Here is a 23,429-nt window from a genome sequence, read left to right on the forward strand (position 1 = left end):
CTGCAAGCCAGAAAATTTTCAGTAGCCAAAATTTAAAACCAAATTGGCTATATGAATATCAGATTAGAGGTTTAGCCAGGAAATACATGTCTAATTCTTTCCTCAACTGCATGACAGCTACTGCCCAGGGTAAATTAGCAAAAGACTAGCCTATTTCTGACTAAAATATGAAGTCTGGGTAAGAGTGCTCTGTGAGATCTGCATCCTTTCTGCAGCACTGCCAATGGAATTCGGCAGACATTTTCCCTCCCTGCCCTCCTGTCTGTCTCCACCCAACAGGCTTTTGCGCAGACAGTAGACAAAAATGAAATGCTTTAATGTAGCAGACCAATAGATTTTATTCTATCATCCAAGTGCAAGTTTAAACAAAAATGAGTTCAAGTAGTTATTATAGAAAGCAGATTCTTCACAGATGTGCAGCCAGCAAAATGATTGTTGCATGCCTTTATTTTTTTTCATATAGCCGCTGAAAAACCCCTTCCTAGAGAGGCAAGTATTCACGATTACATAGACTTGAGAAATCTCTGAAGGTTGTGATTACAGCGATAGATTTTTTTTTTTTTAGCAATTATAAGCCATCAGTCAGTGTCATTCCATGAAGTTTGAGCAATGCATACCTATTCTTCTTTGGTCATCACACTACAATTTCAAAAGATAAACTGCATTCCTCTGTGTGTTTCAACTCTGAAATACTCTATATGTGAAAATTAATCTGGCAGACTCTTCTGAAATCACAGGTCTCTGAGATGAGCAAATGGGTACAGTTTTCTTTTAACTGTTTTTTGAACCCCATGTGTTGAGACAAAACAACAGAATGGAAATTGCTCATCAAAATGTTAACTTGTGGCACGGCAGAGCCCCAGCAGGTGTGTGGCACGCCGTTCCCTCTGCTGATATGCCTACCACATGGCACCCAGTTCTGCCACCTCCGTCCCTTCCCTTTGGAACTCCTCCTCCTGTGAACTCCTCCTGCAAGCACTGAAATGTGGGTTGACTCCAAGTCACAACAGGAGTGATGTGACCTTTCAGAAAGCAGGCCATTTGGGAAAACCTTCATTTAGGATAATCTGTCATGGAATAATACTTTGGATAAACTGAGGCAGCCATGGTTCTTCCACCCCAAACATAACTCTCACAGCTAATGTGTTTGCTGTTAGGAGCATAACTAGCCAGGAAAATAATATGATCGCACTAATTCAAGTCGAACAGTAAGGATGCTGAACTATCACAAATAACTGATTTTTTCAAATTAACAAACATCTCAACAGAAAATACAAAATATAAATAAATAAAGGTTAAATTGTCACAAAGGATACTTTGTTAATTTATTTTGACAACTCCTTAGACTTAAATTGTGAAAATACTTTGCAGTATACAAGTAAATGTGCTGTGATGAACTTTCTAAAAATAATGAAGACTTCATCACTTTTGAATGAATGTCTATCCCTGTAGCTTGTAGATGGAACTGAAAGCTAATGGAGAAATCACTGTACAAAGTTGGCTTCTTCAGGAATTTACGGGTGCAGAAATGTTCTTTTGACTTGTTCTTCATTCTTCACAGTGCTGTGTGTACTTCAGCATCACAGACCTCAAGAAGCCAAAAGCTATTCTGTGTCCCCTGGATTCTTAAGCTCTCTGCTAAACCTTGGGGAAGGCTCTAAGATTTCCCTAAAATCTCTAATGAAGAACACAGTATTTTGCCCTGGTTTCTGGTATCCACCCCCATTTGCCTTGTGTAGAGTCTTGCCAGAATTCCACAATCTGATGAGCTAAATTTCAGATACTTGCTCACAGCCAGGTTTTGGACAAGGAGATGGATTTGAAATAAAACTCCCTATGGGCCTAGAATAAAATTTCACTTGCTCCAGAATTCCACATTTCTAAACATACTACCTAGAATTTTAGAATTCATTTTTGAAATACAACCTTAAGGGTATAAAGTGTTTTATCGTCACACTTTATTTCCATCCCTCTTAAAATGCAAGAAAATGTTCTATTTTTCTAATGAATAAAGACAATGTAGCTCCATAAACTAAAGAGCAGTACTCTTCTTCCAGCCCCATCTTTGTCTTTTTCTCCTACAAAATACAGTGGAAGCATAGGATACCTTATTAATATCATTTGAAAAGATTCTATAAAATCTGTGCTATGTGAGTAGTTGTCTCAGGGCTTAAACTATCCAGGAAATTTAAGAAAACCCTGGTAATGTCAACAGGCTGTCAGAAAGTCTGTGGGCTACAGCAGCCCTTCTTTGGTGGCCCTGGTATATTTGCTGAATTCATGTTTTCTCTTAGAAATGTCAGTGTGAACAACTACTGTTTCAGGTGGCAAAGAAGCGTTAGCATGCCAGAGAATGTGTGGCACTCTTTCCAAATTTTCAAGAAGAAAAAAAAAAAAAAAGAAGATTAGAGCAATAACCCTCACTGATTCTGTCTCTAAAGAAATATGAACTCTCAACTGTTTCAGCCACTGGGTTCCAGCAGCTGCTGCTTATTTCTTTCACCCACAGAATGAGAACTGAAGAATAAAAGACTAAAAGATGGAGTTTTGTGAGCGAGATGGTTTGAGTCAAAGGATTACACTGAATGTAAATAGACTAGAGATGAAGAGGGGAGTTGGTATGGACACCTTATGCTGATAGTGTGTTTATTTACCACAGTATAGGGCTGGCTGAACGGGCAGCTGTCAGGGAAGCATTCATTGGTGGGACTGGGCCAGAGAATGGTAGAGGGCCTGATCCAAATTTACTAGGAAAAGCATTCCTAGTAAAATATAATGCAGTAGAAAGTATTATTATACTTTTTATTACAGAGTTAGTGTAATTTGCTACTCAGATGCGACAGTACTAACAGGTGAAAAAGGGGCAGCTCTTGCTACATGCACAACACTGATGGGATTTTCATATTTGCCATTTTCCTGTGGCCAGAGAGGTAAATAACTAAGAGACATAGCTTTATTTCAGCCATGAGATGGCAAAGGGAAAACCAAGTCATACTCCAGATACTCAGTTGCTCCACTGGCGGCCTCAGCCTTTCCTTTCTTCTCAGGGTGGAATTTTTTATTATAGCTCTTAGCTTTGACTTCATTCTTAGTTGCTAACTTTTTCTCCAAATGCCTCTTTGCTGCCTGCTTAGACAAGGTGGAGGGGTATTTCCCTAGAGGACCATGCAGTTTGAGGACAATAAACAGCTCTAAAAATTCATTACTTTCTTTAACCCCCACCTTCTCATTATAATTTTCCAGTGATAAATACAAAGTGCAGATAAGAAGTGAAAATAGAAGATGTGAAATACCCATGACAAAATACAGCAGCATTAAAATGACACTTCCTCTGCCTTTACTTGGAACAGTAGTTAGCTGACATGATAGAAATCATAAAACTGAAGAGCAAAAGTATTTTCAGCTATAAAAGTGATTTCATCATTTTTGATGATTATTCATAGCCTGTATTTCACTGGAGGACTGAAATCCCCAGAATTTGCTAGGATACATTCTGTGTGGCCTTCAGGATGGGTACCAACATCATATTGTCAGCTGAGCTGTATTAGGAGCCATATGATGCCCTGTGGTCTGACAGCAGGGTATGCAATACTGATCAACCATTCCTACATTTGGTGGGTTTGTTCTTCTCAGGGCAAAGCTCATTCACACCCTAAGCATTATCCAAGACAAAGCTCAAGAGTCTTTTCTTCCCTATGTCTTTTTTAAGAGAGATGTGTCCTTAGAGGAAATGTTGGGATGAAAATGTTTACATATTATTCAGTACATTCCGGGAATTCTCCAGTGCTGCCCTTATTCAGGATTAAGTTCTACTTTACTGTGTTGTTCCAACAAACAAACAACAAATCCAACCCCAGAGCATTTGGTCTAAATCCACTGGATTTTTATTGCACTACTGCTTAAGTGGGAACAGACCTCAAATGTTGCTACTCCTTTTCTGAAGGCAGAAGACCATAGCACTTGAGCTCAGAAGTTTGACCATTAATTGTTTGTATTGCAGAGCCTATGACATACTTAAGTAGCTGAGCACAACAATAAATACAATAGCTAATTTATGAAATCATTCTTTGTTAAGACTTTCCAAAGCTTTGGGCTTAAGCCTCTTAAAATTGAAATCATAATTCTATTTTTTAAAACAAATGAGCAAACATAACTCACATAAGAAAGGGGAAAACACAACAGAGTCTTTGATGTATGCATCATCACTGTGATGTCTTACTGAGATTAAACCATATGTCTAACACCACAAAGAAGTTTCCACAGCTCTTTCCAAGGGGAAGCTGAAATCAGGAAGGGCTATGAAGTGCTGCCATTGTTGTCACCTCTCCTGCAACAGCTTTCCCTGGCCTGTCACATCATGCGGTGGGCTATCAGTAAACTTTGTAGAGTGGTGTTTGTGGTCCCTCTTGTGTCTGTAACTTCCTGTCAAAACCCTGACTTGTTGACACACCCTGACAGGCTCTGAGGATAACTAGAAATGGCAAAAGGTGAACGCAGGAATGGAGGCTTGGGCAAATTTGTTCTTTTAACATCACGTACTAATATTCTGGCTTTAGAAAATCAGACAAATTATTCACAGCCATGAGGTATTAAGCAGGCATTTTACACAAGGCTATTTAGATATGGATAAAATACCTCAATAAAATGCTACTACGATGAGTGCACGAAGTTACGCTCCTTTTTAAATAAAATCATAAATCTCACCATTTCTTTTGCCACACAACTCTGACTGCCTACAGCTTGTTTCTTCTTCTCTCTGTGCCAATATTGCAGCCACACTGCAAAGAACTGTTTCTCCATAAAACAATCCCACATCTTTACTCACATCATATGCCATGAGCAGAATCTTTGCCTTTACTGTTCTGTAAACACTGTTAGTATGTGACATCACACACTATTTTTGCAAGAGAACATATTTCAAGGAGAGTTGCTACTATCTGCTTTTTCTCTTCCCTCACTTGTTATGGTTATGGCCTTCGTTGTTAGGACCATGTCGGACTAAGGGACAGTCTCTGATGGGCGCCGAGTGCTCCATGGTTCTTATGGGTTACTCAAAGCTGCTAGGGCCCAGTTTCCTTTCCACAGGTATCCTTAAGCAGTTTAGGGCTGGGGAGTGTTGCTTAGAGGCTTGAGAAGTGTTCCTCTCTGGGAACAATAAATACAAATAATGGGTTTCTTGAACATCCTGCTCTATCAGACCATTTAATTGCTTTTTCACATTTTTCGTAATTTCTTGCAATTGTTGCTCATACAAATTTCAAGACAGAGTTTATTTTGATATGGAAGTTACAGAATCACAGCCAAGGATTCCTTCTCTATGAAATACCAGCCTCCAAGGCAGTTCTTCCTGACAAAAGGAGGGTGAAGAAAAACAGTGGGATGGGGGAGAAGGAGGAAAAGCCTGGCTTCTTTTTGCCCATGTAAGCTACCTCAGCCTGAGCATAGGGCTGCAAACTACATGCCTAGGACAGTTGTGGCCTCAGATCTAAGACTAGGCTCTCCCTTCTGTGCAGACACAAAGCACTTACAGCTTTAAAATACATGTACAAATGAATTGAGAGTTAAAAACTACTAGAGAATACTCCATGGGATTATCTGTACTATCAAGACAGGAAAACTTTGCAGATGCTACTGTCTCTCTAGAGGAATAAATGCTTGCATTTTAATATTCTCAGCAGCTGGTTCCTGTTGAATGCCATCAGAATGATTCAGCCACCCACCAGGAACACCAGTAGCAAATGCACACACAGACAAATCTGCAAAACTTTCTGCTCCTGATGCCACTGCTGTTACTTTGGCAGAGTCTGATCTGTATTAGTTATTCTTCATTACTACCAGAAGCAGGTTTAACTTCACCCCAGGATGGTGAAAGAAAAACAACTAGTCCCTGGGGCTGCCCTAATCAATCCAACTGTCTGCTTCCTATCAATAGTGTTTCCCACAATCCACATCATTAGCAGCTTACTCTGTGGTTACCTCACTCACTTTCAGCCTAGCCACAAGTAACACATGTTCTGCAAGCTTAAAGTGATGGCCCAGGCAGTCTGATGTCCTTCCCCCTACTGCAGCCACCATCTGATGAAAGGAACATCACCTTACAACATGTCTAGTTTCTGTATGAGACTCAACTACAATAGATTACTTCCTCATTCCAGCTGATGAACAATTTATGTCTACAAATACAAGGTCTGCTATCTTTCCCCATTTAAAAAAAAAACCAATCAACCTCAGTGACGTTCTGTCTGTGGTCTGTGGACCACTTCCAGGTGTTTTATGGAGGTGCATCTGTCTAGCAGCAATAATGAGACATTTCCTCAAGTGGCAATGCTTCCTGACAGTTGTTGACTGGGTCTAATCACTCAAGGCTTCCTCTAATCCTAATGGGACAAACTACTGCCTCACTTTTCTCTGTAACTTCTTGGAAGTAGTGTAAACTGTGATGACAATCTGCAGGACCCTTCCTGGAGAGGCGAAACACTAGAGAAGACAGAACTAAACAGCACAGTCACTCCTGCAGATTGGTGGACACATTACTATAGATCCTGCAGTAGGAAAAGAGTCTTTCAGTGGTAATTCACGTGATGACTGACAGCCAGACAGTGAAAATAAACAGCTCAAATGCAATATGGTGGGAATGCAACAGAACAGCTGCATCCATCTGGTCAATAACACCTACTTAAGTTTTCCTCCTTAATACTACTGTCATTTCACTTGGCTTAATAGGAAAGATACTTCAGGTGAACAATGCTGTATCAACATCTATTCTAAAATTATGGGGTTTAATTCCATCATTACAGAGCATTGTAATTTCAGCATTATTCAATGTTTTGAAAAAAAAACAAAACATGCTTTCAACATGGAGGTAAATGTTAACACTGACCAGATCAGTGGTGTTGGCCTTCCAACAGGAATGACCTCAAATACTGGTGCCAAACATATAGATAACTCCTCGAGTAGACTGTCAGAAAAAAGTAAGAAATTTAGGTTTATCACCTGTGCCAAGTTATCCTGATGTGGAAGAAAGCCAAAATAGATAAGTCTGGAATTGTGCATTGGGTGACAGAAACACTACGAACACAAGTGTTGTTGTGTCAGCTCCCTGATGTACCCATACGGCTTGTGACACCTACTGCTGACTGTGGTGATATTCATCCTGGTTAGAAGAGATGCTATAATATTCCTTACTAGCTTTGCAAAGAATTATCTTCAATAATTTGTGTCATTTCCAAATTCTAGACTTGTCCCTTCCCTGATCTCAACTTAAATCAACGAAGTTAGGGAACCACCACTTGCTCTCTCTAAGGAGTGAACAGTTAGGTGCCATTCAGAGTCAGCCCAGAGTGTGCAGGAATATGGAAAAGAGAGACAGGAAGGTAGAAGAAACTGAGAGAATAATATTTTATACCAAATTAAGAACAAAACAAAACAAAACAAGAACAACAAAAAGAAAAAAAAAATCAAAATTTTAACTACATGCCCAGTTTCCTGGTATTTCATCTCATGTAAAAAACAGGAATTAAAATTCACAGATAGCAAGATCACTTAAAAATGGGGATTTAATTTAATTAAACAATAAAAACCAGCATTTTGCTTTTTTCTTCTCCTTTGAAAAAAAGAATGAGAGGAAGGAGAAAGAGAACATTTAAATTTCTCTTACTTTTCTTTTTTTTTTTTCCTTTCCCCCCCAGTCAATATAAAGGTTTTTTTGACCAGTTGTTCCAGTAAGCTATCTCACTGGATGTGATGTGGCAAGAAGGATCTGTAACCAATTGCTGTTTCAGGGCTGAGAATGCATTGGATTGTCTTCTCTGTTATTTTAGCCCCAAAGTATATTTTAAGTAGCCTTATAGAGAATGAAAATTCTTCTCATACCAGTGACAAGGACGAATGGCTTTAGAAAGGACTTTAATGTTTCTAACATTTTTTGGTTTTTTGTGGAATATTTTTTCTTTGCTTGCACAGATTCAACAGGATAGCCTTTTAAAAAAAGAATCTGGAATACGACACTCAGTAATCCATCCATCAACAAGAATATCCAGATATGTTTCTTGCAAGCAATGAGTGTCATGGTATTTCCTTACATGCACTTTCTTCACACTGGAGACAAGTCAACCAAACAAAACCAGTTTGAAAGGAGGGCTTTTTTTTTTTTTTTTCAATTTTTATTCTTTTTAAAAGTGAGTGTGAATGATCCAGACTGGCCCCATTTCAGTGTTTGGCCTACAATGGAAACTTTGAAATTATCATTTCTCTTAATTTGTTTTGTCAGATTGGTTAGGACCAGTCAAGTATTTTCACAAGCAAACCAATGTCCTTCAGTAAAATAGTTTTTCTTTCTTAATAAAACTAACCAGACTTTTACCTTGGCCAGAGGACTTTATCAAGTTTTAAGAGGACAACACTAATATCTTCCAAGCATGAAACCCTCATTACACTTGCACTCAATAATGAGCATTACCAAAGATATTTCACAGGTGAAGGAGGGCAGGAGACAAATGCCACAATATTTTAAGATGCAAGAATTCTTCATACTGAACTGTGTGAAATCCAGAGGCAACCATGCCAATTGCACCTAATTATTTTGTAAGCGTTTCACAGGTCACGCTGATGCCATCTTCTCACCTGCCCCTGAGACAGGAAACCACCAGCCGGTTTTAGAGCTGGTTGGAGTAATCTGAAGCCAGGGGCTAAGTGACCTCTTCCAGGCTGCACCATGAGTGGGCAGAGGGTGAGGAACGAATCCATTTCATGATGTCCCAGCCTGTAGAGCAAAGAGAGGTATGCTCTGGAGAGGGCTGGAAGAGAAACAACTGGAGAAAACTAACAGTACACTTACCGTAATAAAGTTTTACCCTATTCTTTGTTCTTTTGTTGGTAGGGCGAAAAAAAAAAAAAGAAGCAATTGCTATGTGTGTCAAAAGAGCTTTCTCTTGCCTAATTAGGCCCCCCTTTTGTTATGCCCTGAACATTGGAGTTTTAATCCTGAGCACAGAGAGGCCTTGGGCAGAAAATTTGCCCAGTCTTTTTCACAAAGTTTGAATGTGTTCAGACCTTTCAAAACTGTACCAACCCCTGCCTAACCCTCAGATTAAGTAGCGCATTTTCAATGCCACAATGAGCTAAACACGCTGGCCTCCGGTGAGATGGGAAAGTACCCGCTGCTTGAGAAGCCTTAATCCAAGGTGAATTATTGCTACTTTTTGTTACATTCTTAACATACTCTGATATTTCACCATTTGTTTTGATCTTGGTGACCACTGCAGACTAAACTTGTTTCTTTTTCCTGTCTTTAATAGGTTTACAATGCTTCTCTTTTCACATTACTTTCTGTGTCTATTCTCAAGACCTTTTCTCTTTTGTTTCCATCTCTTTCCCTCTTTATAACGGGATTTTTGACTTTAGCCACGTAATTCTTTCATTTCTGCCTTATATATTCAAGTGGAAAAAGAAACCCACTCTCTCCGCATACTGTTTCTCTTCTCTATTCATCCACTTCTTCTGCCACCAGTAACTTCTCACCTCTCACTTCAAATTCCATTACTCACCTCCCCATTTCCTCTAACTCTATTCTGGGTGTCAAAAATTTACCACCAGTTATCCAGACAAGCAAAGTTTATTAATCCAAGCATAGGGAGAAGATTTCTGACAGTAGAGGGATCCTTAATACATCAGACAAAGGCATAGCTGAAGTTAAGTCAAATTCAGACTCAAAACAAGTAGAACAGACTTCAAAATCTTCAGAATAGTTGTCTTAAATATGTGGTCATTCCTGATGACCACATATCCTGATTACTTAAAGACTTCAGGATTATCTGTTTTTTCTGAAAGATACGTTCTAGCTCAGCAGAATGAAAGTGCTTTCAGAAATTCAGCAGGCTTTATCTCATAAAGGTAACTAGTTGGGCCCTTTGGAAGTGCCCTTCCTGCTTGACCATCTTCAGAGATGAAAAGGCATCAGTGTCCAGCTGGCAGTGTCCCTGTTGTTCCATCTGCTAACAGATAGTTTGGGACAATTTTTTCCATCTTCACCGACAAGACTGTTTCTCTGTTTGTAGGGTTTACCCTTTCTCAAGCCTGGGCTTCACAGCTCCTTTAAAAAATGGTGATTGTGAGGATCTAAATGGATGTATTCCCCTAGCACCCACCTGTACACTGAGAGAGCAACTTCTGCTTTTCAAAAACCTGTACTCATTTTACAGCTCCAGTCCCTGCCCCAGCCCCCAGCCAGGGCTTTTCCAGACTGCCTCCAGACAGAACCTGCCTAATTCTCCTTGGCTCATTGAGGTCCCCAGAAGCATCAGTAAGAGCTCAAGATTAGTACGTTTTTCCAACCATAGGTTCAAAGGTCCATAGCAGCCACAGAGCTGTTAGGCCCAAGACACATAAAGTTATCAATGACTCAATTTAAATTAAATTACCATTTGGATATTTATGTTCTTACTCATATCTATGAGAATATACAGTCATGTCTTAACTGAAGTACAACTGGCAGATATGAACCAATCAGCATTGAATACATGGATTTTTCAAGGTCTGTTTAAATTCAGTCTAAATTCAGTCTAATTCAGTCTGTGGGTTTATGGCATTGCAAAAATTTACTAAAAAAACATGAGTTAATATCTGTCCAGTTCTTTCACATGAGAAGCACTGTTACTCTTGTCAAAAAGTCTACTGCGGGCTTAAGTAGCTGTGAGAATGCAAAACAGTTTAAAATTTGAATAGCTTTCATAACTAATAGCAAGTAAGCAATATAACAGATGGTGACTCACATGAAAGATAAACCACATCTTAATAACAATAACTTACATTCAGAGGGGTAGTGTTTCCTGGTTCTTAGAGCATGAGACTGAAAACCAGGATTCCCAAGTTATTCTCCTGGTTCTGCCATTGATTTGCTGTGTGCATTTAGAAAAGTCACTCAAACACTTCTGTGCCTCAGTCTCCTCATCTGCAAAATAGAGATAGTTCTTACAAATATCACCAGACCATTGAGGGGAAGAGACCCAAGCTGTCAGATTTTGAAATAAGCATTTTACACAAATGAAGGTATGGAAGAGAGGTGTTGTCTATTGTCATTATTTAGTCAGTCACTGATCAAATTGCAAAGTGGTTACTTTGAGCTGAGCTAATACAGCCATCCCAGGAGTGGGAAGTGGCAACTGCTTAACTGTGCTCCATACCCTTATGGTGTGGTTCAGGTCTGGAACTCAATATTTCCCTGAGCAACTGACACTTTAGAGGGAATTCGAGGAGGCCAAATACAGTCACTTTTACAGAAATTTAGCCAGGACATTACGCAATCTTTAGCAGCAGCCTGAATCTCTATTTTTATAAATCTGATAAAAAGGAGCACCTAGAACTCTCTGGGTTTCTGTCATCATTAGTTGGCACATTACTTCATTTTGATCAGAAACAAGATTGCTTCTCACTCTCTGGCTTTGCTTGGTGCAGTTCTACAGAGTTTCACAAAGGTTCTCCAAAGCAAGCACCAGGAAAGTCTTATGGTTTCTGACAATGCAAAACAAATAGGCTGAAAATCAATGTTCCCCTTAACTTTCTACTATATATGTTGTTTTGATGTTGTTATTGTTTTTATTTTGGTTGTTTATGAGGGATGGAAGTATTAACTGTATGAGTAGTAGAGACTACTTGGAGAGGGTCCATTTTTGTCATGCTTGTCAGACAGAGATGACTTTTCTGATAACTTAATGAAAAGTGAAGTTAAAGAATTCCATCAGGATGTTGAAAGTGATTAGAGAGAGGAAGATTCCTTGTAGGGTACACCCTGGTGCATCAGCAGTGTGCAGGCAATGGCACAAACAAAAGCCTGAAACCAGCTTGGTGGTTTCTCTCATTAGCAGAGATGTCTGTCTCATATCCTCTCTGCTTAGCACTCCCCAGCTGTACAAGGCTGTTGTGGCACTGATAATTTTCGGCAGCTTCTGAAAATTGTGAAGAAAAAAAAGATTATCTATCTATCTATCTATCTATCTATCTATCTATCTATCTATCTATCTATCTATCCATCCATCCATCCATCCATCCATCCATCACAGTTGATCTCACTGAAATAGACTCTAGCGTCATCATTACAAAGAGCTTTCACTCATATTTCCTGATTCTCCAGCCAAAAAAATTATCACTAAACCCTTTTCTCTGGAAGGATGGAACAAAAATTATTTCTCACGCTGGCTTGATGGGATATGTAGTTGAGATTAACAGGTCAAAGGGTTTTAGGAGTCTTATTCGGAGGACTACCTAAAGAATATTCCATGTAACTAACTTAACTGCTCTCCAGATGGTCGAAACTGAAAAGGCCATCTGAGCAAAAATCAAGTTTTGGAAAGTGCCATGAGAAATTTTAGCCAGAGGATGTGGATTCTGCTTGTCCTGGCTTCAGTGGAAACAGACACACTCTAAATATTAATTTTTTTTATTTTTTTGTTTTAAACCCTTAATTTCTTGCAAAGAAATGTCTGGAAATTCCATGTTGTTATTTTCAAAAGCGATGAGCTCAAATCACAAAATCTGGATCTGGATGCCTAGCAGTGCCAGAAGTTCAGGAGAGTTTGGAACAAGAAGGCTGGCTCAGGCAAGTGTTGAGTGTTTTCCCAGGATTTTTTGAAGGCCAAGACAAGGGTTTCAAAGAGGAGAGAGGCATGTGCAACATGGCAGAGTTACAACGAAACACCACTTGGAATTTCCTGGGTTTTGTGAGATTAAAGTTGTAAGTCTAATTAGTTTAAGGAAATCAGCTCTTTATAATTTTCATTTTGTATTGAAGAAGTAAGAAAAATTAAAAATAGAATAAGAATGGAAAAATTAATGGGTTTCAGTAATTAGTTAATCAGAAAATGCTACTGTCTTAGTATGGCTGCTCAACACATTAAAAAAGAAAAAAGAGAAAAAAAGTAACCATGATTTTCCTCATACTCTTCAAAACAATACAAGCTTCACCTCTGAGCTTGGAACAACTACTTGACATTTCAGCTCATTTTTTAGTGGTAAGCCACTGAAATTGGTGTTTAGGTTGAAATACCATCTCACCATAACATTAATACAGACATAGAATAAACATATATCCTGGCAAAAATAAACAAGAATTTGTTGCTCCTACTGGCCACATCACGTTTACATGACTTGCATGCACTAATGAAATGTTAAATGGAAGGGAAACCTCTTCTGAGAGCAGAGCTTTTCACCAAGTGCTGAACTGGGGTTCTCTGACATCTGAAAGCAGCAGGACAACTTATTACGCTGTAGGAAAACACATTTCTCTTGACAGTGGTGATCCAGTCTGAGGCCTCACAAGCCACACTCTGGTGCACTAAAGAGATGTGTTAGACAAACTGTTTTGTCTGTTGGCTGTTACCCTCCCGAGCACTGAACAGATCTGGACTGGGCTGGCTTAGAAAGAAAGTCAGATGAAAGAGTGAAGTTAAGCCAAGTCAAAACACAACTTTGGTGCAATTTCACCAAGTCCAAGTTACACTAACAAAACTTCAGCAGTAGTGAGCCTGCCCTTCTCTGCCCAGCTCAGAGCACCACTTTCAGGCATTAGCTGCAACACTCAGCTTTCAGCTCTCTGCACCTCTTTGCTGTATTTAAGGTAGCTAAATGCACCTTTTATAATTATTTGAGTATGTAATATCTTGGAAATGAAAGAATCTACTCTGCAGAGGTGATGTTGAAGAAGTCTGAAGAGCATGTTTTTTTTTTTTTTTTCCTGTAAACAAGGGTGCTGAGCAACAATCCACTGAAATGGCCAAAAACTTGAAAGGAGCCTTTTAATTCCCGCTTACATTGCTTTCAAACTTCAGCCTTATCATGGAGCTGTTTACTGATTCTCAACTAAATTCATGGGTGGCTACCAGAATGAGCTGACAGATAAATACAATACCCACAGCTAGGACTGCTCAGAGCACAGGAGCACGCAGAGAGTATCAAGGAACATCATGCACCATGCATGCAAAGCACACAATCCTTAAACATTCATAACACTTACTCCAGATTTCCTCCAACAAAGTCTGTAATTGCTTCCTCAGGAGCAGGCACATGCCTAAGCATGAAACGTTAAAGCAAAGCTGGTTTTAAGTTGGTCAAGGCAGAGAGAAAAGGAAAGAAGCCTGAAAATGTCTCTGGTCAAAGAGTCTCTTAATCCTCATTGGGACAACTGGCAAAAACTAAAAAGAAAAGAAACAGTGTGCTGTTGAGAGCAAAGCAGACACTGGTATTTATCTGAAGGAACTGGAGGCATATATAAATAAAGTTTCAGACTGCAGGAGTCATCTCAACTCAGCTCCAGCACCTTCACTAAAGCAAGTGCACCCTAGAGGCTCCAGAGGAATGCTGTGCTGCACAAGCACACACTCTGGAGTTTCTGGTTTCCAACATTGATTCAAGGGGATCACCCCAAATCCTGATCTTCTAGCTCTGTTATTCAATACCTTTTCTCAGGAAAACCTACACTGACTTCAGTGGGAAGGTGTCTTAGATGAGAAGTAAGAAACATCACCAACTAGCAGGGCAACCTCAATTTACACACCTACAGTACAGCTGAAATGCAGTTGTTTCTGGATTCTTAACAAAAAAACCTCTGGTCTGTATTTGCCTCACTTACAAGATTGCTTTTGTACACTAGCCTAAGTATACACTGGAGAGGAAAGACTAAAACTTACAGTTTTTCAGCTATGTTAGTAGGAATATCAGCCCAAAATATATATGTTACACATCAAAACCTGTCCATATTTTCCTCCAGAGTGGGGCAGTCAGCCTGCGCACAGTCACTGCTGAACAGAACAACTTGGCAGAAGGAGTGGCTGACCAAAGTACCTACCTCTAACAGAAAGTATTAGTAAATCCTTTGTGTCTCTACAATGCAAACAGGATTTTGTCTTTGTTGATCTTACCAAATTTTGACAAATAAAACACCAAGTTCCATAAAAGTACAGCAATAATTACAGAGGGAGCAAATTTGTGTAAAAAGCTCATTTACTGGTTTGCTTGACAAAGTATTTTACAATTCAGGTTGCAAAAAATTGAAGCAAACGAACAAAACCCCAAACACTTTAAATTCCTCCAATAAAACTTAAATCTCCTTCCTTCAAAACATCACATTTTGGAATGTTTTAAGGATTTTCCTTTCTCCCCACCTTTAAAAATCAATTCTTAATAATTCTCAATAGAAATCCTTAGTTCATTCGAGAAATTAAACATTGCCAAGCAAAGTATTGAAACAATACGTTACTTCTCTTTTGGAAATCCAGACCTTTTTCCTTACAACGATTTAGTAAATTTGATTTCAATTCAGTGTTTCTGTTATGTGACTTAGCATTTTCAGACAAAAAAGTTTTGCAGTGGTGTTTGTCTAAATAATGTAATACTAAAGACAGCACAAACAGGGTAAAATATCATCTACCTTAACTAAAATATGACTCAGTATCAGACATGTTGCTGCCACAAGGCTACTTTGCTACACACCTCCAATTGTTAGCTGCTGTCTGGCTCCCCCCATCCTATTATTAGGGACCAGAGCTCTGGTGCAGGAAACTTTTATGGGCGGCGTACACAAAGCATGTCTAATTTCTGACTTGCACTTCATCCTCTCTTCCTTCAGCACAACATTTTATTTTCTTACAGCCTTAACTTCCCCCATTTGCTCACCTAAATGCAGAAAAGCCCGGCATAGGGATTGCTGCCTGACAGCTTTTCAAACTCGGTGTAGAGAAGGTGCCCAAATGAAATAAATAAATAGAGAAGTTTAGGAAAGTGAAAGGAATGGCAGGGAGCAGCAGGAGCGGCAACAGGCAGCTCTATACTCCTCCTTAGACTGACACAGGTGTATCTCAACTTCACCCACTCAAGCAGGAGAGACAGGGAGACACATATGGGTATACACGGACACACCAAGAAGTGCCAGAAGGGCACAGGAAGAAGCGAAAGAGAGAAATGAAGCAGAAAGATGTTATTTATTTTTACAACTCGACAATGAACTTCAATTTTGGCAGAGGATTAAAAAGAGCCCTGGGAAATTATTAATTTTTTCTTTTTCTCTTCTATAAAGCTTCAGCACAAAAACAGAGATTATAAAGGGGATACGCTCACACGGGCACACATAAAATAGAGGGGAACTAAGGAGAAGGAAATGAAAGGAAAAGAAAACAAACAGCCTCCTAACAGGCCCATACTGCTAACGGGAGTCCAAATAAAGAGTCATATGATATCTGATAGTGCTGGACGCGTCGCCAGGAGCTGGAGCGGATTGCCTGCAGGAAGAAAGAGCCAGTGTGTTACTGCTCAAAGAGCTTTTCTTTCCCCCTTTTTAAAATATTTTTTCCCCCTCTCTCTCTCTTTTCTCCTGTACTATGAATGTGTTACTCTCAGATCAGGTCCATGGAGTCCCCAAAAGACAGCTATCGTCTTTCTCCCTACTGCTGGATGCAGTGACAGCCACTGGAAGGTGCCTTCTAGTTGAGATTGAGGGGGCTAAATCTATGTTTCAGCTCTGTTCTGACCTCTCATTTTACCACCCCCAAGGTTGCAGATACAAAATTCTCACAAAAAACCATGTTAGATTAAAAAAAGAAAAAAAAAAAAAAAAAGAGGGGATGGAGTGGTTGGGAGTGGTTGGGTGGGGGAGAGAAAAAAAAATATTCACACAGAAATAAACTAAGACTGCTTATTCTATGGAAAACTTCAAAAGCCAAGTCCCATTTCTGCTCTCTTTTGCTTACTTTTCCTGTGATTTTTTTTCTTTTTTGGAGAGAGCAAGAGAGGAAAGTCACAGAAAATATTCAGAGTATGAAAACCATCAAGAGTCAGGAAAACTCTCTGGAGGGTTGAGGAAAGCAAGGATTTTAAGTAAAAGAAAGGCATTTGTAATTTGCCAAAAGTTTTTCTGTTTGTTCTGGTGGTCCATCCCTCTTGGCCAAGCACTCCACATTAAACTGGGGAGCCCACTAAGTACTTTTAGCTTGGCACCACTATTGCATTTGCCCATGGAAAGGCAGAAAAACAGGGTTACCTGCAGCAAAGGAGCCTGTACTTGAAGTGGGGGACTTCCACCCGTGATGCATCCCCAACTTCTGCTGGGAGAGCTGTGCCCACTGAAGCTTTGGAGAGGGAAAAGTCCCAGCTAATGAAGCTGAGGGGGTACAAATCCCCAGTCTAGATACTGGTATGAAAGCAAAACTGCATTTTAATTGGTGGTTTCACTTGTCATTTCCCTGCACTTCTGCAAGGGACAGGCTGTATCCTGCAGGATGTTTTGCCACTGTAGGGTACTGGTATTTCTAAAGTGGTGAATGGATTGTTTTCTCCCCTCATCATATGAAGAGACATAAATGGACTAATTCCTCGTGCACACTTACACAGTGCATAGGTGTTGCTTAAAAACAGTGCTACAACATGTATGAAATACCTATGAAGCTGTGACAGACAACCTCTTCTGAGGAAAGCTTGCAGAATGAAAATAAAAATAAAGGCATTGTAGTAGTAGTGCAGCCAGAAACAGTCATCGCAACTCTGTAATAATTTGATCTAGTTTTGTGTATTTTGTGCTGATGATTTTTAGGGGAGAGATAAAATAGCTTCCTCTCTTGTTTTTCTCTATCTCTGCTATATGATGCTGTTCTTAGATTGGCAATTTGTCAAAGCCAGGAAAATACAAATCAATATAGGAAGGAAGGCAGAATTTGGCTACAGAAAGCACTACCTTAAGCTACTGAATTTGCAACTCTATATTCTCAAACATCATAACCACTGCACAGGAGATGCCGTAGAGAAGATATCCTGTGTGCTATACACTGTTCGCAATAAAATTCAAATCAACATCTCCTTAAATGTGATGCACAATTCCCTTCTATATTACATGTGCCTTTTTCATATACAAATACACAAAGAGTGTATCTATAAGAAACACATTCAGAAGAACAAAAAATCTACAGTGCAAGAAAGTCTATCCTGAAACCCTCAATCTGGGGCTCGATTGAGGAACTATACTCAGAAGGTGAAATGGAGCCGTTTAAAAGAAGGTCCCACAGAAAAGGAGGAACAAGAAAACAAACAAATAAACAAAAAATATCCCTGAGCTCCGACTGATCATTTGAGCTGTCAGTGAGAGGTGACTTTTAGACAGATGGTGAGGGAAAAGCTGGGTCCGTGGACACAGACGTTAGTGCCCCATCTGTATTTTAGGAGCCTAGCTTCAACAAGCCATTACCAACTTTTTTTCTAAGTGACAGAAAGTGAAAGATTTCTGTTCCCAATAATTTGCTTCATTTTTACTGAAACCATCCCACTTCCCTCTTTTTTTCCCCCAGTAAAAATTTGTTGGTTGATTTTTTAAGTAAACAGAAACTGTTTTCAGTATAACTTCTCTGCCAAAAAAAAAAAACAAAAACAAAAAAACACCAAAAACCAAACCAACCAACCAAAAAAAAATAACAACAAAAAAACAAAAAACAAACCAAAAACCCCAAAACAAACAAACAAAAAAACCCCCAAAAAACCAAAAAAAACCCACAACCCCCCCCCCCCCCCCAAACAGCTAGGTAAGTTGGCAAAACAGAAACTGGAATTTAAAGAGGGAGTTAAAAAAAAGGGAGAAAAGAACGACATACCAAACTCACTTCTTCTTGTCCCCCTTCCATTCCTGTTCTTATTAATTCCAAATTATAATTTGGAGGTAAGGGAATTGCATTTCCTTTCAATCTATTTTGTTGCTGCCACACATTCTGTGCTTTGCTTCTCTCTCTTTATTTTTAGGAGGGGGAAAAAAAATCCCTAATAAAAATAGAAAAACATATCTCAGGCGTTAAGCTCGCTCTCCCCCTTCCTTTGTAAAGAACTCTTTGTTCTCTAGTGAAAATGCTGAAAAAAAATCCCCGGGCTCCCTGAAACAAGTGCAAAACACTTAGAGGCTTTTGGGCTGGCGAGGAGCCAGAAACCCTCCCGCTGTCTGGTTAGGAAGAGAGGAAAGAGAGAGAGAGGAGAGAGAGGGGAAAAAAATTGGAGCTTCCTTTAATAGACATAGGAAGCAGGATCTTTTTTTTTTTTTTTTTTTTTTTTTACCTTTTTTTTAAAACTGGCGGTCAAGCGTTAAGTAACTCCCTGTCTAAATACACCTGCTGGAAATGAACTTGGGTAACCCCCCCAGGGGTGCACAAAGAGGAGACACAGTAACACACTCCCGGCTCTTCTCCCACCCGCCCCCTCCCCGCTGCCCTGCTTCCATTCTCCCTGCTCCCAGCACATAAATGCCCACAGCTCGCACTCCCCCTCCCACCACCAACCAACGTACCAAAATAAACGCTCGCTCCATCTACTTAAAAGAGCAAAGACTGCGGGGGGGGGGGGATGTTGGGCGGGGGGGGGGGGGGGGGGACAGAAAGAACGGAAGAAAAAATAAAACCCAAACAACAAAAAAACAAAACAAAACAAAAAAAAAACGGTGGGGGGGGGGGGGGGGGGAAGCGCTTTTTTTCCATCTCAGTTGCGACAGTGATAAGGGGTAGGGAACATCTCATACCTGGTGTGAATTCTAATCAGCCAGGAGTTCTCCTTTTTTCCCAAGACAGGGAACTGTTTCCTTCCAAATTTATTAGAACCTCCTCCACTGCCTCTTTGAAAAACCTTCTTTGTCACCCTCTTCCCAAGTCCTGATACTTCTTTAAAAAAAAAAAAAATGGCTTCGGAGCTCCTTCTATTCTTGATATTGATTCTCTCTCTCTCTCTCTCTCTCTCTCTTTTTCTCCCTCTCTCTTTCTCTCCCCCCCCCCCCACCCCCCCACCCCTCCTCCTTTCTCCTGTCTCTGTCTCTTCTGAGTGGTCTATTGATAAGTCCCCAGAGGCACTGGGTCAGCCTGCCCGTAGGAAACCAGACACAATGCACAAATCTCCGAGTGCCATTCTGCCATCAGCAAGCAGACCACGTTTAGGAGAGAGGAAAAAAAAAAACCACACACACACACACACACACACACAGTAGAGCAAAAGACAGAGAGAGAGAGAGAGAGAGAGACAGAGAGGGAGAGAGAGGGAGAGTGTGAGAAAAAGACTGATTGGAACAGGAGGGAGGGAGAGAGGGAGGGAGCGAGAGAGAGAGAGAGCGACACTGCCAGTCAGGTTAATCATCCCTACTTTAATTAGCTGTTCGGCTTAGAATAAAACAATTGAATTTGAATGATCTGTCAGTGGGCTTGGCTGAACCAAAGGGGAAATGTGAATATTACAAAAAAGACTCTTGGTGTATTCAGATAAGCTCGCAAGGAAAACCCTCAAAGGATAACTGTAAAAACTTGCCATGAAACAAAAAAGTAAGATTCAAATGGCATTATACAGAGGCCATCTCCAAAAAGCTGGGAGATCCCTTCCCTCTCGTTTTTACACGTAACTGCAGCCTTTGCCAACATAAACACCTGCACCTTCCCACAGTCTTCAAAGACTACCTGTTCTGTGGGCTGGGGAAGGGAGTGCAGGTTTGCCTGCTACTTTGGCTCACTTAAAGCAAGACCATGCTGCCCTTCAGTCATATTTTCCTGATGGATCACTGGGATGTTATGAATCTGGAACTACACAAGCCCCAGGAGCACATCCTTGCCATTCATGTCTGCACAAACACAGACAAATTGAGCACCGACAGGGTACAGAGAGAGATGCTGTGAAAAGGCAGTGCTGGGTATCGGGGTAAGGCAAGAATCACGCACCAAGGAGGTGGAGAAATTATCCCCCAAAATAGGTGGCAAAGTAATCTATTTCTTCTACCCTGGGCTGCAAAATGAAGTACAGTTCAAATGGATGGTTCCTTGTGATACACAGTGCAGTGGCAGCACTGCGTAGCAGGCAAGGCAGAGATTTATGACGCTTTTGCAAAGTCTGCTTCTAAAAAGGTGTGGGCCAGTCAGCCTTCCTCCCTGTGAAGGAAGGCAGCAGATAACACCCTGCTCTGAGAGGGAGCTGTCAGCATGTTTAGCCCCTGGACATCACATCCCTGACCTGCCAGATCTTTCCTTCGTCAGATGCAAGGGACCTGCTTTCGGTTTTGGGACACTGAATGTTCCCTCATCAGGAGCTCAGATGGCTCCTCCTGAGCAAAGAACACCAAGGGTGATGTTTGAACTTACTGTGCAGGGCAGGTATATTCTCTGTGTTTTAAACACATTTTCTGTATTTTGTACAGGGCTGCAACAAATCCGTAATTCCTGATCAGCTCTGTGAATATCTGCTGTATATAAACTTTTAAATGGGCATGACTAACCTGCCAGTGCCTCTCAAAAGCATGGGAAGAAAAGTAGAAAAGGGACTCACAATACAGTTGACTGCTGGCCTTTCAGAGGGAGTGTGGGGATTCTCCCCTCACTCTGTATTTTGGGTACAAATGCTTAAGGAAGGGAAAAACAAAAGACAGAAGTTCTATCATACTCATTTTATCATATTTTTGACATAGCTCTCCAGGCAAATCTGGCACCAGCTTTTATGTGTTTTGCTTTTAATGGAGAGCTGATGGGAGATGTCACTATTATTAATTCCTTCTATCAACTTCTGCTATGGGAAAAGGTGGGTTCTTGCCCTTTTCCACCTTTCAAAAGGTTACATGCTGGCTGGCTGTGTCCCATCTGCCTACCAGTTCCATTGGAGCCTGTTGACTCAGCACAGTTTACAGAAGACCTAAACAGCCAAAAGGAAGGGACTCATTGCAGAAGCAATTGGGACACTGGGCTTAATGAGGTTATTTAAGAGTTCTTTCCTCAGCCTCCCCAAAACATGAATTTTCCACATTTGGAATATTATGGAAGGTAATATGTCCTGAAGAACAGAAAAAGAGATTTCAGAGAAGTACAGTACCATCAAAAGCCTCAACTCCTTTTCAGATGAGATTTTGTAGAGCACAGTGACACAGACAAGTCTCTTCCCTGGGTCAGTACCAAAGTAATAATCCAACAGAGTGGAAATGAGCTCTGGGATAGATTTTTAATAAAATATGCAGAGGACCTGACCACCTTATGTAGGGATTCAGTGAAGAAACAGTGTGCAGTCATGAAATTACAAACTATGGTAATGGTACACGGGGCCCTCCCTAAGGTTGCACAGACAACATTATCTGTGGCATTTCCTAACTTCTAAGTGCTTTACTTAGTAACATTAACATTACAGTAATGGATTTTCAGTACAATTTCTCAGGGTTTTCTTTAAAAGGCAACTTAGAAGCTGTTCCACGGTGCTGCCAAGGCTGGGGCAGGTTAGCACCTGTGGAGCTGTAATACAGGATTCCACCGCTCCAGCTGGCAGTGGCAGCAGCAGCTCAACTAAAATGGCGCTGATGAGGGGATTAATCACTGGAAGATTGTGAGGACACTTCATTCAGTGATTTGAGAGTGTCTTCCTGACAAAGAAATTGCTGAGAGACAGAAGCCCTAAGGTGACCTTCAAGGAGGAGAGCAAAGCACGCTGCAATGAGAAGAGACTCTTCAGACCCTGGCTCCCCAAACCCGCACATCTTCTGTTTTTGTTAGATTTGCTTCCATTCAGTTGACTCCATGGATTGGTGCTCCTTCTGTCTTGTAGCTTACTTTCTCTCATGTTATTTCTCCCTCCCTACACTACTTCTTGTCACAGTCTGTTCCTCATCCCATAGCCCTAAAAGAGGCATCTCCTCAAATACCTCCTGTCCTCTGCTTTATCCCAGGCATGAATATAGCCTGAGCACAGAGGAAAGCAAACTGCTTAGCATGGTAAATTAGGCCACGTGGTGTTTCAGACTGCCTTAACTAGACCACTCCTTGCAAGACTGTTTAAAACTAACTCGGGTATCATAATTTGCAATCCACAGTGTAGACATATCAAAATGTCCTTGTTCTCATTTCCACTGCTTGCTGCCATAGCAACCCCTGGTCAAAAGGAAATTTCCATTGATATCAGAAGGAGCAGCATTTCACCCAGGTGAGTTTTTACTATGTGGCACATATTTTATTAGCATGTGTTCCCGATATGGGGATCCTCAAATCTCATGAAGTGTCTGATGTAGAAATCATTACTGTTAAGTCCTACTCTCAGCTGGTCCCCTTCTACTGGAAGCTACAGAAATCAAGGACCTCCTGCTTTCTACCTGAACATCCTCCAAGAGCTGACATGTAGTCTAAATAAATGCAAAAGGCCAGGAGGAGGTCCAGAATATGTACATCACTTCCCCTCCTGAGATTTTTATCACAGATTTTAACTCAGATATATGATGATGATCTCTAGCTTTTCATGGTACCCTCTGGCTTGCTCTTCCTTTATATAAATTATTGCATGTATCAGGGAGATTTAGCTGAAAAAGTGATAATTGAAAGCTCAGTCTGTCTGATCAGTGGAATAAAGTTTGCTGTTTGCTATGGAAAAGACAATCAGTGCTGCAACAAGTTTTCAGATTCATGTGCATGACACCTTCT

The sequence above is a fragment of the Cinclus cinclus genome, chromosome 2 (genome assembly GCF_963662255.1).
Source record: "Cinclus cinclus chromosome 2, bCinCin1.1, whole genome shotgun sequence".
Classification (NCBI taxonomy): Eukaryota; Metazoa; Chordata; class Aves; order Passeriformes; family Cinclidae; genus Cinclus; species Cinclus cinclus.